Raw genomic sequence first — 15,588 nt, 5'->3', positions numbered from 1 at the left:
TACAAAACCTAAATATTACAATGATCTAGCCAGCTATACAGACCAGGTGCGATACAGATCTATCCCCGTGTGGGTGAAGAGCTGAAGGCCATGGTCAGGGAGACCTATATCTATAGCCTGGACCAGAGCACCAAGAAACCATGTTGCTGACGTTGTTAGAGACACCACGACATAGCAGCGTTAGACATGAAGCACCTGTGCAATCTGCACTTCGAACCCAAACGCACACTCAAATACATAAAGAACACAAGCATACAGTTCTATAGTTAGAGGACAGATACATATACATAATGTCATTGCTTGTGTTATTTTTTCCATTAGCCAAATGCAGCAACGCAGAAACCGCAATGTTCAAGAGATCCTGAGCAAAGCTTGCAGATGCTTAAATGCAAATAACTCTATGGAACTACAGGAGCACCTATGGGACCTGACACAGCCAAGTGTGACTAACCTATGGAAATGTAGTATAGCATGGACACAAACGCATTATAAGGTTTAGGAAAATTACAGCAGGCATCAAGCCTCTGAGCAAGAGACGAGCTGAGCTGATTCAGGCTGGACAGAGAGTAAGACATGTGAGACAGGACCCACAGCCAAGGTCAAGAGATACTGATGCCATTCCGATCCCCAGGTGACAAAGGGACCAGCTGCAGAAAATACTATTAAATCTACATAATTCAGAGCTGCTTAGCTCAAATGTGGGGTCTCTGAACATGTGACACAGCTGAAACAGACAATGTACAGCGATCGGCAGTGGGAAAGGAGAGCCAATCTCAGGCAGCCAGACACAGACAGAAACAAGCAGGCTACAGTATGCAGCAAGTGTTTGCACTGGACAGGAGCGCATTCCATTAAGGCAAAGTTGGTACACACAAGTTACAATACAGACATATCATCGTTTGCATCACCTTGACGAGGTACACAGTGAGCTGGAAATCATTGCGGATCCCAGGACAGACCTGGGACATTAGCTCTAGCCAATCACAGTTTAGTACCCTAAGTGTGGGGAGCAATGGCCAATAACCAATGGTAAGGCCACAACACTGCAACAATGTTATACTTAGTGAACTGGGGATGGAACAGGCCAGGCACCTGAAATGCGAGGGCCAGTAGAATAACATCTACAGTGTCCTGTGTAGGATATAGAGTGTGCAGTACCCAATTGCCTGGGCCGGTTTACTGGAGAGGGGCCCAGGTTGTGATGAAGTGCTGATGCCACTGGCGGGTAAAACGAGCCTGTGAGCCGAGGAAGAGTGAGATGTGCATGAATATTTTCTGTTCCTGTGCATATCCCTATGCAGGGTTTTGTCTGTAATAAACCACAGTTTGAACTTGCTGTTGACTGAGTCCTCCATATATCCTGAGGGAGGGTGTTAAACCCTCCAAGTCCGCTGACTTTCAATATCCCTCTGGCATACCTGGGAGTTCCTCCCAACAAGTTGGTAGCAGAGGATGTTTGACAGTGCCAGCCCGGCAACAAGTTGTCTCCTCTGCCGCCGCACCTGAGAGGCTGCAGGCCCCTCGCATATTTCGAGAAGACAGGAAAATGCATGCCTTTGGAAAGGCCGTCAGGATCCAGTTGGAAATCATCCTGCTCGAAGTCAGCGAAGAGTCCAGACAGAGTAGGACAGGGAAGTGAGCAACTTCTGGGGGAGTTGGCAGCCAAGCAGTGCCAGCAGACCACAGAGTGTAAGTATTGACCCAGTCTAATGGCAACTGTGGTTGTGAGGGAGGGTATTGAGAATTGTGGAGTATTGTTTAGTGTCGCCGAATATCGTCAAAGTATTGTTTAGCATTGTAAAAGTTAGTAGGGACAGGAGTGGAGGTGGATTTCCTTCTATATGTTTACGGCACATTTAGTTTTAGAGGTAAACAGTTCTGGTGAATAACCTAAACTATTGACTCGAGGACATGGATGACAAAAGATATGTAAATAAGTGGTTTTCCTGTGGGTTGGGCGTTTTAACTCAGGTCATAGATGACAGTATCCCTGTAAGGGTTAGCAAGGGAGCTGGCCTAGATTGTGGAAGGTGTGTCGACTGATTAAGTTTCCTGGAGTGAGACATTTTGCATGCTAGGCGACACAGCGGGTACAGCTCGATCACAGGAAAATATTGGTATACTCTGCCTGGCGGTGGGAAGACAGCTGTGGGTTTTTGTGTGGTTTGGGAGTAACAGGCTATTACAATGTGTGTACAGTATTTGATTTTTCAGCACTACTTTGATCAGTAGATTGGTGAAATCACCCATGGGGTTGCACATAGGACAGTGAGATCTCGAGACAGTGAGGAGGTAGTATTGGAAAATTGGGATGGACAGATGAGGTGAATAAGTTGCAGTGCACGGAAGGCACATGTGCAAGATTGTGGGTGTGCCTGAGGAGGCAGTGATTGTGAAGGAGGGGCAGTGCTCGGAGCATGCCTGATAAGTTGTGGAGCCAGAGAGGCTTTTAGAAACTCAAAGGTATTGGCATTATATTGTACCTTTTTCCCTAAACAGCGGATTGTCGAAACCCGCAACTTGAGGTGAGGTAAAGGCACAAAAAGATGTACCAAGGGAAATGAACGGGGACACAGACCCCTTCTGCACCTGTGTAAGACACTCCTGCCTTACAAGGAGAAGATGTGTAGATATAGCATAGAATGGTACAAAAGTACCTAGGGAAAGTTAACTAAACCATGGTCACCTTGTGGAAGTTTCTCCAAAGACATGCAGCAATCACTTCTGACACACATACAGGGTACCTATAAGGGGAAGAAGTTAACAAAACGCATAGCCATATTTGAGTTGTGGTGCATGTTTCAGGAGGGTGAGGAGGATGCTGCAAGGCGTCAGTGGATGCTGAGCCAGCAGGAGGTGAAGGAGCCAGGGGCTCATCCCTCCTCTCCTTGCCATGTCCCTCCAATTGTGGTATCCGATGACACAGACGATGAGCAAGGGAATACGAGAATCAAGAGCAGCAGAGGGATACTCAAATCCGACATATAAGCCACCACCACATACAAAAAATGGAAGGCTGGTAGGCGCAGGGCAGACCACTATTAAGCCAGAGACAAGCAGCGAGGCATAGAAGGGTGTGAGGGAGGGGCTGAGGAGCATAGCCACGATCGAGTGGATAGGAGGACAGATACTCCTGAAGCTGGAAGGGAAAACAGGGTTTGAAGAGAAGCAGCGAAGCATCAAACTGGGCGGAGATAATGGACAAGGAGGATATGAGAGAGAAGCACCGGGAGGAGAAATTAGAACGAGATGACAAGGACAGCAAAAGAGAAGAGAAGTTGGAGAGAGAGGATAGGGAATGAAGGAAGGCGGAGAAGGAGCACATAGAAAGGGAATGGGAGGAGAGGATTGAGAGGGATCTCAAGGAAAGGAAAAGAGCAGAATGGGAGCAGTGGGATTGAAAAACAAGGGAAGTGGAAGAGATCGAGAGGTGAAGGGACATAGCAGAACGGGAAAAACGCGAGTTGACTGAGCGTGAACAGAGGAAGTTACAGTTGGATAGACTGGAAAGGGAACAAGCATGAAGAGAGGCGGATGAGCAAGCAATAAGAGCGGTGAAGACACAAGGCGAAATAGGTAGGGGAAATGACAGACTGGAGGAGGACATTGACCTTAGCACGAAACCTAACACATACTTGAGATAGAGGAGACTGAGTTTTGCAGACGATTTTTGTAGCAACATGGACACAGGCTGCGACAATGAAGACAGGACCAGTGGGGATGAGAGGGGGAGCAGTTCCGATCCCAGTTAACGTCGATGGGGACAGAAAAGCGGGTGTCATGGGAGTTTATGATGCACACAGGAGGAGAGGAGGTGGCAGCTCGAATGAGCAGGCATGACAGACAAATGACTCACACACCCCACATGACACCACTACATATGTCGATAGACTTAAAGACCTCCCAGGATGAAGGAAAGGGGAGACAGCAATGGCTTGTTCAAGGGGAAGATTAACAAGGAGATGTGACGACAATATCAGAGTAACCATTTTAGAACCAGTGGATGTACGTGCAGGCATTGAGAACAAAAGGGAGCCAGGCAGGAGACACTGACTAGAAGAACGCATGAGGAGGAGGGGTTCACACAATGCCCTTAGAAAGAGGGGTAGTATGATCCCAGTATACACTGTGGAAGCATGCAGACAAGGATAATGTGAAATGTGGACTGCCCTCGTTGAGCGCAGTGGCTGGGAAATTATTTATTAAATGGAGAAGATGACAGCGGGAAATAGGATAGCTCTGGGGGGTGTAAAGGGACTCCTAGTGTAGATGGTAGGGGATGCAGCTGATGCTGTAAGGAAAAGGGTGGGATTCCCAGGGTGACGACACAAAACACAGTACACAATGGTTCGCAGTTTCAATCTGCAGGGAAGTAGTATGGCAAGCACTAAGACATGATAACCAGACACATCATACATCAGGTCGATTACATCCCGGAAAATGAGGGAAGATGAAGACTGTATATATAAGTGCAGTATATTCAGGAGATTCAAGAGATTTGGTGCCTTGAAACTCAAGAGCCATGGAACAAAACAGTAGCAATATTTTATCACATACTACTACAGGGGTTACCATAGCCTGTCCAGAAAAGTTTAAGGAAGTTGGTATGAATTGAAGCAAAGGGGTGGCCAGAAATACAACTCACAGTAGTTCACCATTGTAGGTTGTGGCAGGAGAATATTAAGAAAAAGGCAGGGGACAGGAAGAGAGATGAAGTGAAACTAGTACTCTAAAAACTATCGAAGTATGCGATGGAAGGGGTGGTCTTAAAACAGCCCTACCCCACAGGGACAGCAGCCGCAGCAGCAGCAACAACCGCAGCAGTTTGCACCGCCCATCGGGGGAGGGTTCATGGGGCAGGGTAGCCCACAGCATGGGTTCAGAGGAAGGTGGGGCCAACAGAGAGGGTGTGGGTTTGGACCACAGATGCATCAAAACCAAGAGGGCTTTCCAGGAGTGTCTCAGGGATATGGGAAACAGATGCAGCAAGAACCCAGAGGATTTCTCAGGGGGTTTCCAAGTGAAAGGGAGAGAGCCACCACAGTGCTGGATGTGTGGGCAGCTAGGACACATTTCAAGAGTGTGTAGGTACAGGGGGATGCAACAAAACTGGGGGGTGGAAGGCCAGCAGCCCTATCAAGGGAACCAGGACAATTCCTATGCATAAAACCAACAACAGAAAGGACAGATGCAGGGCACATATCTGCACATGCCACAAGCACAATTACAAGCCCCACAAACACAAATGCAGGTACCACAGATGCCGGTACCACAATATTTACACGCATTACAAATTCGAGAGAACACACAAAAATTAGCACAAATACAGAACAATGACCCTGCAGCACACATGGGGCCTCATTACACGGAAGGCGGTGAACCATGGCGCTATTAGCGCCATGGATCATGCCGGTAAAATACCGGCACCGCCTTGGTGGAAAGGGGAATAACCGCCCCATTGCAAGGTTGGCAGAGCAGTAATTCCCCCTTCCACCATTGCCCTTCCCCATTCCCATTTTTGGCCCATAGGGCTCTATGGGAATGGGGAAGGTGCTAATTACGGTACCGCAAATTGCGGTACCGTAATTAGCTCCACTGGTCCCTTTTCGGGTTGGTTTTTAACGCCTGCAAAAAGCAGGTGTTAAATTCCCCAACCCGCAAAGGGACCTCGTAGTAAGGCGGTAAGGATTTACCGGTACCGGTAAAATACCGGTACCGCTAAACCCTTACCACCTACCGTGTAATGAGGCCCATGGACTCAATGGCAACAGTTGCCATCAGGCAACTGGGAGGAGTTACCATGGTAGGGAACAGCCACTTTACAGGGAATGGGATGTCCCTATACTCTCAATTGGACAGTCCACAGACAAACTTCATATGTCCCATCCTGTCATTCACACCCAACCTTGCGGAGGAACCTTGCATGGGGTGGCGATAGGTGACAAAACGTAGTTGTTTCTTGTTGACACAGGGGTGACTAGGTCCTGCATTAGGGAAGGAGAATTTACATTGTCAGGCGATGCCATGAATACTCAAGGATTCTGTGGGGATTGGGAAGTGGTTCCTTTTACAGACAACATTTCACAATCCATAGGAGATTGCGATCTATCACTGCCTTTACTCTACTCTCGACAAACACCTGTAAACATACTGGGATGAGAAATTATGAGCAGACTGAACATGACCATTTTATCCACAGACATGGGAATAGTGTGCTCTACACCAGGAATACAAATGCTCAATATAAGACAGATTGTTCAAGCCTATTGTGGACGCATGGAACAGAGGGGGTGCCATTTATCAATTTATTTTATGTATTTACATTTATAAAGTGCACAACAGCCCTTGCATTGCAGCGCTGTTACAGAAGGCTTAGTTATATGAGTACTTTCAAAAACATACATGTTGCCTAACCCCATGTTGCATGGTGGCTTAATTAGTAACATAAGTGCTTGAAAAAAAGATACATGTTGCCTAACTCGATATTGCAGGGTGACATACCTAGTTACATAAGTGCATGCAAAAACATACAGGATGCCTATCCCTATGTTGCAGGGCGGCAGCAGCATACAAATGTAGAAAGACAGTTTAGGTGGCACAAACATGTTGCCCAGCCCCATGTTGCAGGGCGGCAGCAGCATACAAATGCCGAAAGACAGTTTAGATGGCACAAACATGTTGCCCAGCCCAATGTTGCAGGGCGGCAGCAGAATATAAATGCAGAGAGACAGTTTAGGTGGCACAAACATGTTGCCCAACCCCATGTTGCAGGGCGGCAGCAGCATACAAATGCAGAGTCAGTTTAGGTGGCACAAACATGTTGCCCAACCCAATATTGCAGGGCAGCAGCAGCATACAAGTGTAGAGTCAGTTTAGGTGGCACAAACATGTTGCCTAACCCCATGTTGCAGGGTGGCAGCATCATAAAAATGTAGAAAGTCAGTTTTAGGTGGGCGTGGCATGGAGGAGGAGAGGGGAAAGGGGAGGGGGAGGACAATGAGAGGAAGAGTATGGGGCACTCACAACATCACAGGCGACCATGGGGGGTTGGGAGGGACTTACAACAACACAGGCAACCATGGGGTTTTGGGGGGAACTCACACCAACACAGGTGACCTTTGGGGGTAGGGGACACTCACAGCAACATAGGCAACCATGGGAGTGGTGGGGGGGACTCACAGCAGCACAGTCGACCATGGGGGTGTGGCGGGCACTCATAGCAACACATGCAACCATGTGTGTGGGGATGGGGGTGAGGGGTTGATCTATAGTACATTGGGCATAATATGTGGTGGAAAATATAAAATATGAAAGCTCACCTCTTATTGCGGGGAGCTACATCTGCATTTCATACATTAGACAGGATAAGTAGAGGTAAATACATAATAGGAAAGCTCACCTATTGTTGTGGGGAACTACATCTACATTACGTACATACGACAAGATAAGGTTGGTAAAAGCATAATAGGAAGGCTCGCCTCTTGTTACAGGGAGCGACAGCTATGTTACATGTAATAGAAATGAGAGATGGTGAAGGACGCCATTTCGTGGAAGGCTTGACTTTAGTAGGGGGGGAAGCTGCAGGTTGCTGATGCTATTTCCGGGCCTGGATAGGATGAGGACAGGTGCTGTGTGCGTAAGAGCTGGAATACTGCCGCGAGTTAGGGACACAGGGCCATAAATGGCACATAGGCAGAGCAGACTACGGTGTGAGCAGGGTGGGAGGGTTATGATGGAATCATAGAGATGGGTAAGGTGAGTCGAGCTGGGTAGAGGGTAGCACAGGAGAGGGACATCTAAAAAACAGTAGTGGAATAGTGTAAGAAGTAAGAGTGGGGAAGGCAGTTATGACTGATGGTGACAAAATCATAGGTACTGGGCTGAGGCAGTCAAACTTGCATAAGAAGCTGCGGAGCTCGAGGCCACAGCCCAAGGGAATGAGGAACGAAGCTGCAGCGGTACAGTAGCTTGTAAGTTGTTAACTAGGGGGCGCGCTGGGTTCAAATGCGGCTCGGCCCTAGGATGGATGTTCTAACCTAGTCTTTCTTCTTCTTCACAGGGTCCGAGTTCATTTATGCAGAGTGCGGTGCTGCAGCTTCGGGATCAAAATCACTGGATGTCAGGAGATGAGTCTGCAGATGAAGCGATGAAGCACCGGTTTCCTGGAGGTGAGTATGCAGGAGAAGGCCTGGTTTCAAAGGTAAGTAAACTGGTCTAAGCAGCGGTGAGCGTCACGTTTCACTCGAGTGCACAGTAATGCAAAGCACCGGCCTTAAGAATGGAGCAGCTTATATAGCTGAGCTTATGAAGCCACGCCCACCAGGTTCAACCTGCCTGCCACACCCTGCCACACCCGATGAGTCAGCACATAAAGACCAGGCCTATGGAGCCACACCCAGCAAGTCAGCACATGAGGATGTTATCTGGAATAAATGCTTTCAGCTCCAGGAAAGTTCTTGTAAAATAAAAGCACTCCTGCACTGAAATAAAGTAAAAGCACTCCTGAACTGAAATAAAGTGTTCCTGCTCACATCTCTATATGTGCCATGGCCCCTGTGTTTATGGGTCCCAAAGGGACATAAGTGAGTCAAGTGACCCATTGCCCACATCATTAGATGGTGTGTTTTTTGTGTTCTGGGGCCTGTGGCCATTTCACAGACTTTGAGGCAAAGTGTGCAGTATATTTTGGGGAGCCATGGCAACTAGAAGGAGCTCCAAATATGCAAGAGTGCACCAGGAATATGGTGTTTAAGGAAGGGTACAATGTGCTGCCAGAAGCACAGATCATGGAATTGCAGGGAGCTGCACCCAGGGAAGAGAAGGAATTGTGGAGCAGGAGGGGATGCACAATGTCTCAGACAGATGCCCTATGGTGGCAGGATAACACAGGGAAAGTGGTGATGCCACTAGCATTATTGAACAATGCATTGACATAGTTGCACTATCCAACACACACAGCGAAGGAGGTCATTGCTGCCCACGTTGGAGAAACATGCTTCTGTACTAATTTGACTGAACATGTGGCTGACTTTGAGAGTAATTGTTGGACATGCCAGCAGTTTACAGCAGGGCATAGCCTGAGAGTTGTGAAAGGAGCCATACCTAAACCATTAAGTCCATTCCAGCATTTACATGTACATTATGTAGATATGTGGATTATAAAATGGAGATCCTCCTCATCAGCACACCTGTACCTTCCTTTCCTGCCACTCTTTGGCCAGCCTCCCTTGGCCCTCTTACTGCTCCCACCTGTGAGGTTAAGAACCTTGGGGCCATCTTCAATTCCACATTTTCCTTTTCTCCTCAAATCTCTGACGTCTCCAAGAATTCAAACTACCAACTGCACCTCCTCAGAGGTATTTTTCCTTTCATCTCCTTCCCCCAGAAGCTCTCTGTCTCCAGAGCTCCGGTTCCCTCAAGGCTGGACTACTTCAAAAGCCTCTTTTTAAATCTTCCTGTCTCTTCTCTCCGTCCTCTGCAACTCATCCAGAACAGTACGTATCTCTCCAGCCCTGAAATCTCCCCATAGGCTCCCAGTGGCTGCAAGGAACAAGGTCAAGACCCTCTGCATTGTCTACAATGCCTTCTGGGGTCTGGCACCACAATAACTCCAACTTTCTCTTTGGAAGTATCTTCCTATTCGAGCTCTTCAGTCCTCCACCTCCAACACTTTGAGGTTCAGTCGCTTTTCCACGCAACAAGTGGGGGCAGATCTCTTTCTTTGGCTGGTGCCTCTTTCTGGAACAGCCTCCCTGCCTCTCTGAAAACTTAAGCAGAACCATCCTCGGTTCTGGAAGCATCTCAAGCCTTTCCTCTTTGCTTTTGCCTTCGCTCTTCCTCTTCCCTGCTAATCTCCTGTCTGATTCTGCACTGCACTGGTCACCTAGCCACCCTCTGAATCATGGGCCAAGGTCCCTGCCCTCCCAGTTGCACCCATGCATTGCCCCCAGGCAACCCTGCACTTGGGTGTGTATCTGCACCCCTATAGTCCTCCCTACCTGCACTTATCAGACACTTGTGACTGTACCTAACCTTGCACTGCCACCTGCTGGCCGCACTACTTGTTCTTTGATGTTGTGATCCTGTGTCTTGCACTTGCTCCCCCTCCGATTCCCCTAGCACGTTTTCCCCTTCTCTTTCCCTTGCACTTGCACGATCTCAATGTCACTAGGCCTAGTAAGATCATTGTCTTGTCCTCCCTTTGTTTACCCTCCCTTGCATCGTTGCACCTTGAAACACTTGTGTATAGGTGCATTTTAATCATATTATATCATGATCCAAGTTTGCCAAGGATACCATTACATGATAGTGTTTGTGTGCCCATTTTTCAGGTGGATAGAAGCTGGTCCCTGTTCACATGCAGATGCCCTTAGAGCGGCTAAAGTCCTGGTCAGAGAGGTGTTCCAAATGGGGCTTGTGTGAGGTACTGTAGTCTGACAATGGCCCTCACTTTGCTAATGAGATGCTCTAGCACATCACTACGCTGCTGGGCATTCAACACAAATTTGCCTGTGTGTACCACCTGCAAGCGAATGGGATGTGTGAACGCCTGAATGGCCTCCTGAAAGAGTCCATAGCTGAGACACAGCAGAGCATGAAAAATAATTGTCTTCACTGCTTGCCTCTTGCCCTGTTTGCATTGCACAATAAGCCTGGATTCGACAACCATTTAACGCCCCATGAGGTGGATGACGGGCCGGCACATGCATCTCCCACTGACTCTTCCCACAAGAGCACTGAAAGACTGTGATAATAGTGCAGATTTGTTAGGACAGGAGATGCATGAATATATCACTTTCATTGGTTGCTAGCACTTCTATTATCTCTCACCAGATACGACGACACTGGGGAGGCCTAGAAGATGGCAAAAAGAGCAACTGCAATAGCGCACCACAAGACTTCGGATTTAAAAACCCTGTGAATGTGGGGCACATTGTCTTCCTGAGGAATTTTGTGAGAGGCTGGAATGCGCCACGGTTCACGGGTCTGCACGTGGTATTAAGGTGGCCGACCGTGTTGTCAAACTTGAGGGGAAGCCGGTCTGGAACCACTTGGCAAACGTCAAGCCCTACAAAGCAGCGGCCTCGCCTGGCAACAAGATCACCTTCATCCACAGGACCAACGTTCAGCAACTAGGAGAGCTACAAGTGTGTTCTGAATGTGCACGACCAGGAGGAGGACATCCAATGGTCACGTGCTAACGGGCAACAGAGTTAGAGAAAGAACTGCTCATCAACTTGGACTGAGGGCACAGTGTCTGTTTGTTATTTTTTTTTCCACACATAACCAATGAGAAGGCCAATGTAATTGTTGATGATTGTTCAAGTTGCCCTTAGCCCATCAACCAGATACTTTCTCAGACCAATGTGTCCATACTGTAAGGAGACCCAGTAGATTCCGAGATCGATCTTGTGGAGTACACTATTCTGCCTTTATAGTGTATTTGGCCCAAACATGCCCATAGCTTGAGCATGGCAATCCTCTGAACTTGCCACTCTGAGAGATCCATCAGTGCGAAAAGTGTGGGAAGAAGCGTTTGCATTTGTCATAAGCGATTACTTGGTCCCTAGGGATTAAGAGCACTTACAATACTTACAAAACTAACCAAATAATGCATTTTTTCCATGCATTTCAGCAGCTATATCTTCAAGCTTCAAGAATCAAGCAGCATAGGAGAAAATGAATTACATATTAAAACATGTGATGGTTTTTTGGTCTTACTTATTGCTAGCAGTGTTACTGTGTTTGTATTCTGCAAAATTACCTGTGTTGCTAGTGCTACCACTGCACCCTCCACTAACATTCCCCCAACCCAAGCAGGTGGAGCAACAATGTCAGGTGAACAGGAGAACACTGCTGAAAATATAAGGTAAGGAGAGGTAAGCACAGTGTGACATAGATATGAGAGGGGTTGATATTTATCTCACCGACACTGCTCGAGTTTCTATTAACATATGGTTCAAGCACATGAACAAAGTAGGTAAGGAAACCCCCGGGAAGAGCTGTTATGTCTGCTTATTAATCCCCTATGCCATGAGTGCCCCCAGAACGTTCATAGCAACTAAAAAACCAACAGCAATAGACCAATGCTTAATGTACCTCTCGATGGTGACAACTTGAGGAAGGTTCCAGGGGAAGACAGCGACATTAAGATGGATGTCCAGAGCAACGTTCCCATATGAAGACAACTACATAAAGAATTTAGACATGATGAACAATTATTGGCAGATAGATGAAGTTATACAGTACTTAACTTAAGGGCCTGAAAATGGAGAAACAAAGACTATCACCCTAAAGGAATTGCCATGTCCATGGACAAGAGGGAAGGAGACAGGAGGAGTGCCCGGTTGCTGGGAAAGGCAACAAATACTCGTGTATGGCCAAGTGTACACAGAAGGTGGATGGAAAGATGGAGTGGTGGGAAGCATGGCACTGACACTAGCGCAATCTTCAGTGACCAAAATACAGGAAGAAAACAACAAGTGTCTATAGGAATGGAAGGCGAATGCAAAGCTACTTACATGTGTGGAGAATGAAGCTAATCCAATGCCGATAATACCTCTGAAGACACCAGCACTGTGTTATCAGAATAATGGTGAAGTTAAAGTTGGCGAGAATGTCGGATGCAGGAGCATACAAAAACACACAGCTACGAAGGCAGGAACGGCAGTAATGATGGATCATTACTGGGCTTGCGGATCGAAGGTATACGAGAAACTGCCACACGACTGGGGAGGAGTTTGTTCGTTGGTACACATCAACATGCCTTTGTTGGTCATGCCAAAGAAGGATGTGAAGCTCGATGAGTTCCTGAAGATGGACAATAACAAAAGAAATAAAAGATCAATTGAAGAATTACCTTTTGGGAGCTGATGTTGACGATCAACTCTACAGTGAATGGGATCAATGCAATAAAAGAAGAGCACCAAGCTTCTGGATCTGCTCACAGCTATGGAAGCAGGAGTTTGCACAGAAATTGGGAGTTCCTGATGCACGTTCATACCTGCCAACGATGAGGACAATGGTACCCTGTCAGACGCAGTACTACAGCTATCGCAGATGCATGCCAAAATGGAAGAAGAAGCGGGGAGGACCGGAAAAGACCAGAGCTGGATAGCATGCATTTGGTCATGGATGCCGTCATGGCTGTCAAATGGACTAAAATTGATAATGGGCACATCAATACTAGCAGCAACTTCAATGTGTGAGATCAAAATCCGCATGGCAAATTGCAATAAAAAAGCAGATGAAGCTATCGGAATACAGGTAATGGATTAGAATAGAGGAGGAGCAAAGGACAAGATTGTGGCAGAAAGAAACAAGATAAGGGGAAGAATTGCACAATGTGAACTGTTCTCACTTGGAGCAATAGAGCTGGACAACCCATTTGATGCAAAGTACTATGAAAAAATGTGGGTGTGCTGTAACCCCGAAGGTGTGTGCTGCTACATGAACTGGTCATTTGATGATCACACAAACTAGTATGGGCACCTCAGATATGGCAGCCCAAAGCAGAAGGACTGTCATGTAAGGATGTGGTTGACAGGTCGACCAGAGGGGGAACTGAAGAGGGGGTTGGGATCCTGCCAACAGCCCCCTCCTACTAAATTCATGACAAGAAAGAAGGCCAGGAAACCCTGCAATCATTCATTCTATTTCGTACGAATCCCTAACGGACCAATGATTGACAAATAGGTTAAGAGGTATCCATTCAGCCAGCCATACAGGACAGGGGTGGTACAGATGTATCCCTGTGTGGATGAAGAGCCGCAGGCCATGGTCAGGGAGACCTATATGGACAGCCTTGACTAGAATATCAAGAAGCCATGTTGCTGATGTCTTTAGAGACACCTCAACATAACAGGATTATGCATGAATCACCCGTGCCATCCACACTTCGGGACACAAACACACACACACAAGCCCACAGTTCTATAGTTAGAGGACAGATACATATACATACTTTTATTATTTATTCCACTTGCCAAATGCAGCAACACAGAAACCACAATGCGCAGGAGATCCTGAGCAAAACTTGCAGATGCTTTAATTTGAATAAGACTATGGGACTGCAGGAGCACCTATGAGACCTGACAAAGCCAAGTGTGACTAACCTATGGAAATGTAGTATAGCATAGACCCTGTAGAAAACACAATTTTACGATTTGGGAAAAATACAGCAGGCCTCTGAGCAAGAGACGAGCTGAGCTGATTGTGACTGGACAGAGAGCAAGACATGTGAGTCAGGATCCGCAGCCAAGGTCAAGAGATAGAGATGATTTTCCAATCCCCAGACGACAAAGGGACCAGCTGCAGATAAAACTAATAAATCCTCATAATTCAGAGCCTTGGAGCTCAAATTCGTGGTCTCTGAACATGTGACGTGGCTGAAGCAGACAATGGACAGCGATCTGTAGTGAGCAAGGAGAGCCGGTCTCAGGCAGACAGACACCGATGGCAACAAGTATGCAACAAGTGTTGTGCCGGACAGGGGAGCATTCCCATAAGGAAAAGGTGGAACATACAACTTACAATACAGACAAATGATTGTTCTCATCAAATTGATGAGGTACACAGTAAGCTGAGAATCATTGCGGATACCAGGTCTTAAAGCCCAAAGAAATATCGAGGCTTAGTACCACAAAATGAAATACACCAATCACGGGTCGAAAAGATACAAGTATCTTTTATTCTGTACACAGTCAAAGCAAACAGATAGCTATCTGGCTCTCAACATCTCGCAGTGTGTACCAGCAGACACAGTGAGGGGTAAGAGTGCTGGACATCTTAACAGGGACACTTTTATACAGTTTTTCAAACATTGTCCAGCCACTCTCGGAACTAATAAGTTACATGCTATGGTTCGTGCCCAGTTCATATGTCAAATATTACTATATTGTACAATGGATTTAACAAGTTTGCATGTCCATGAAGTTACAATTGTGGCATTGGTTCTCTGTTCCCCAGTAAACCTAGTTTCAAGAGAGAACACAATATATTACAACCAAAGTACACTGTTTGAGTTTGCTCGACATTGTTCCGCTGTTTAGACGAGGATGAGGCTTGTGAGCGCAGACAACACTTGGATTGCAGTTCATTCAAGTCACAAGGTTTCTTTGCATGTGACAAACAGTCTGCTCTCGGTCACCCTAAATATTAAAAAAACGTAAAGGTTGTTTGGCTCGGCTGCAAGTCGAAAACACAGTCCACCATTTTAGGCTGTTCATGACCAATAAACCCTGCATACAAGCAGACGACCTTGTTTTCACTCTCTGATATGATTTTGTAATTTTCTGAATTGCGCATTGGATATACCTTTACTTCACATTTTTTGCTCTAAGTTTCCTGGTGCTTACTAGGGGGCACCAGCTACAGGTTTCCAATGCAGCAGATCCACATACTTATATCAAATAGCGGCATTTACTAGCGCATTGCTACTTCACGACCCCCAGGTTTTTCTTTTGCACCATTTATGAACACAAAACAAGAATTGAAATCAAAATGGCGGACGATTCTTAAAATGGCGACGAGGTTGATCAAAAATTGAAACATAACAAGGCGGTATTATACGAATACAGTTTAACAGGC

The 15,588-nt window shown here is 46.8% G+C and overlaps 1 protein-coding gene across 1 annotated transcript in view; it reads right to left on the bottom strand.

The window, feature by feature from the left end:
* GLP2R (glucagon like peptide 2 receptor) overlaps window positions 1-15,588 on the bottom strand; it is a 1,432,227-nt gene that overhangs the window by 1,216,720 nt on the left and 199,919 nt on the right. The window lies entirely within an intron of this gene.

This window comes from Ambystoma mexicanum, chromosome 3q (assembly GCF_040938575.1).
Source record: "Ambystoma mexicanum isolate Mex_15411 chromosome 3q, UKY_AmexF1_1, whole genome shotgun sequence".
Classification (NCBI taxonomy): Eukaryota; Metazoa; Chordata; class Amphibia; order Caudata; family Ambystomatidae; genus Ambystoma; species Ambystoma mexicanum.
Note: the sequence above shows the minus strand (reverse complement) of the source record. Positions and strands in the feature narration are given on the sequence as shown.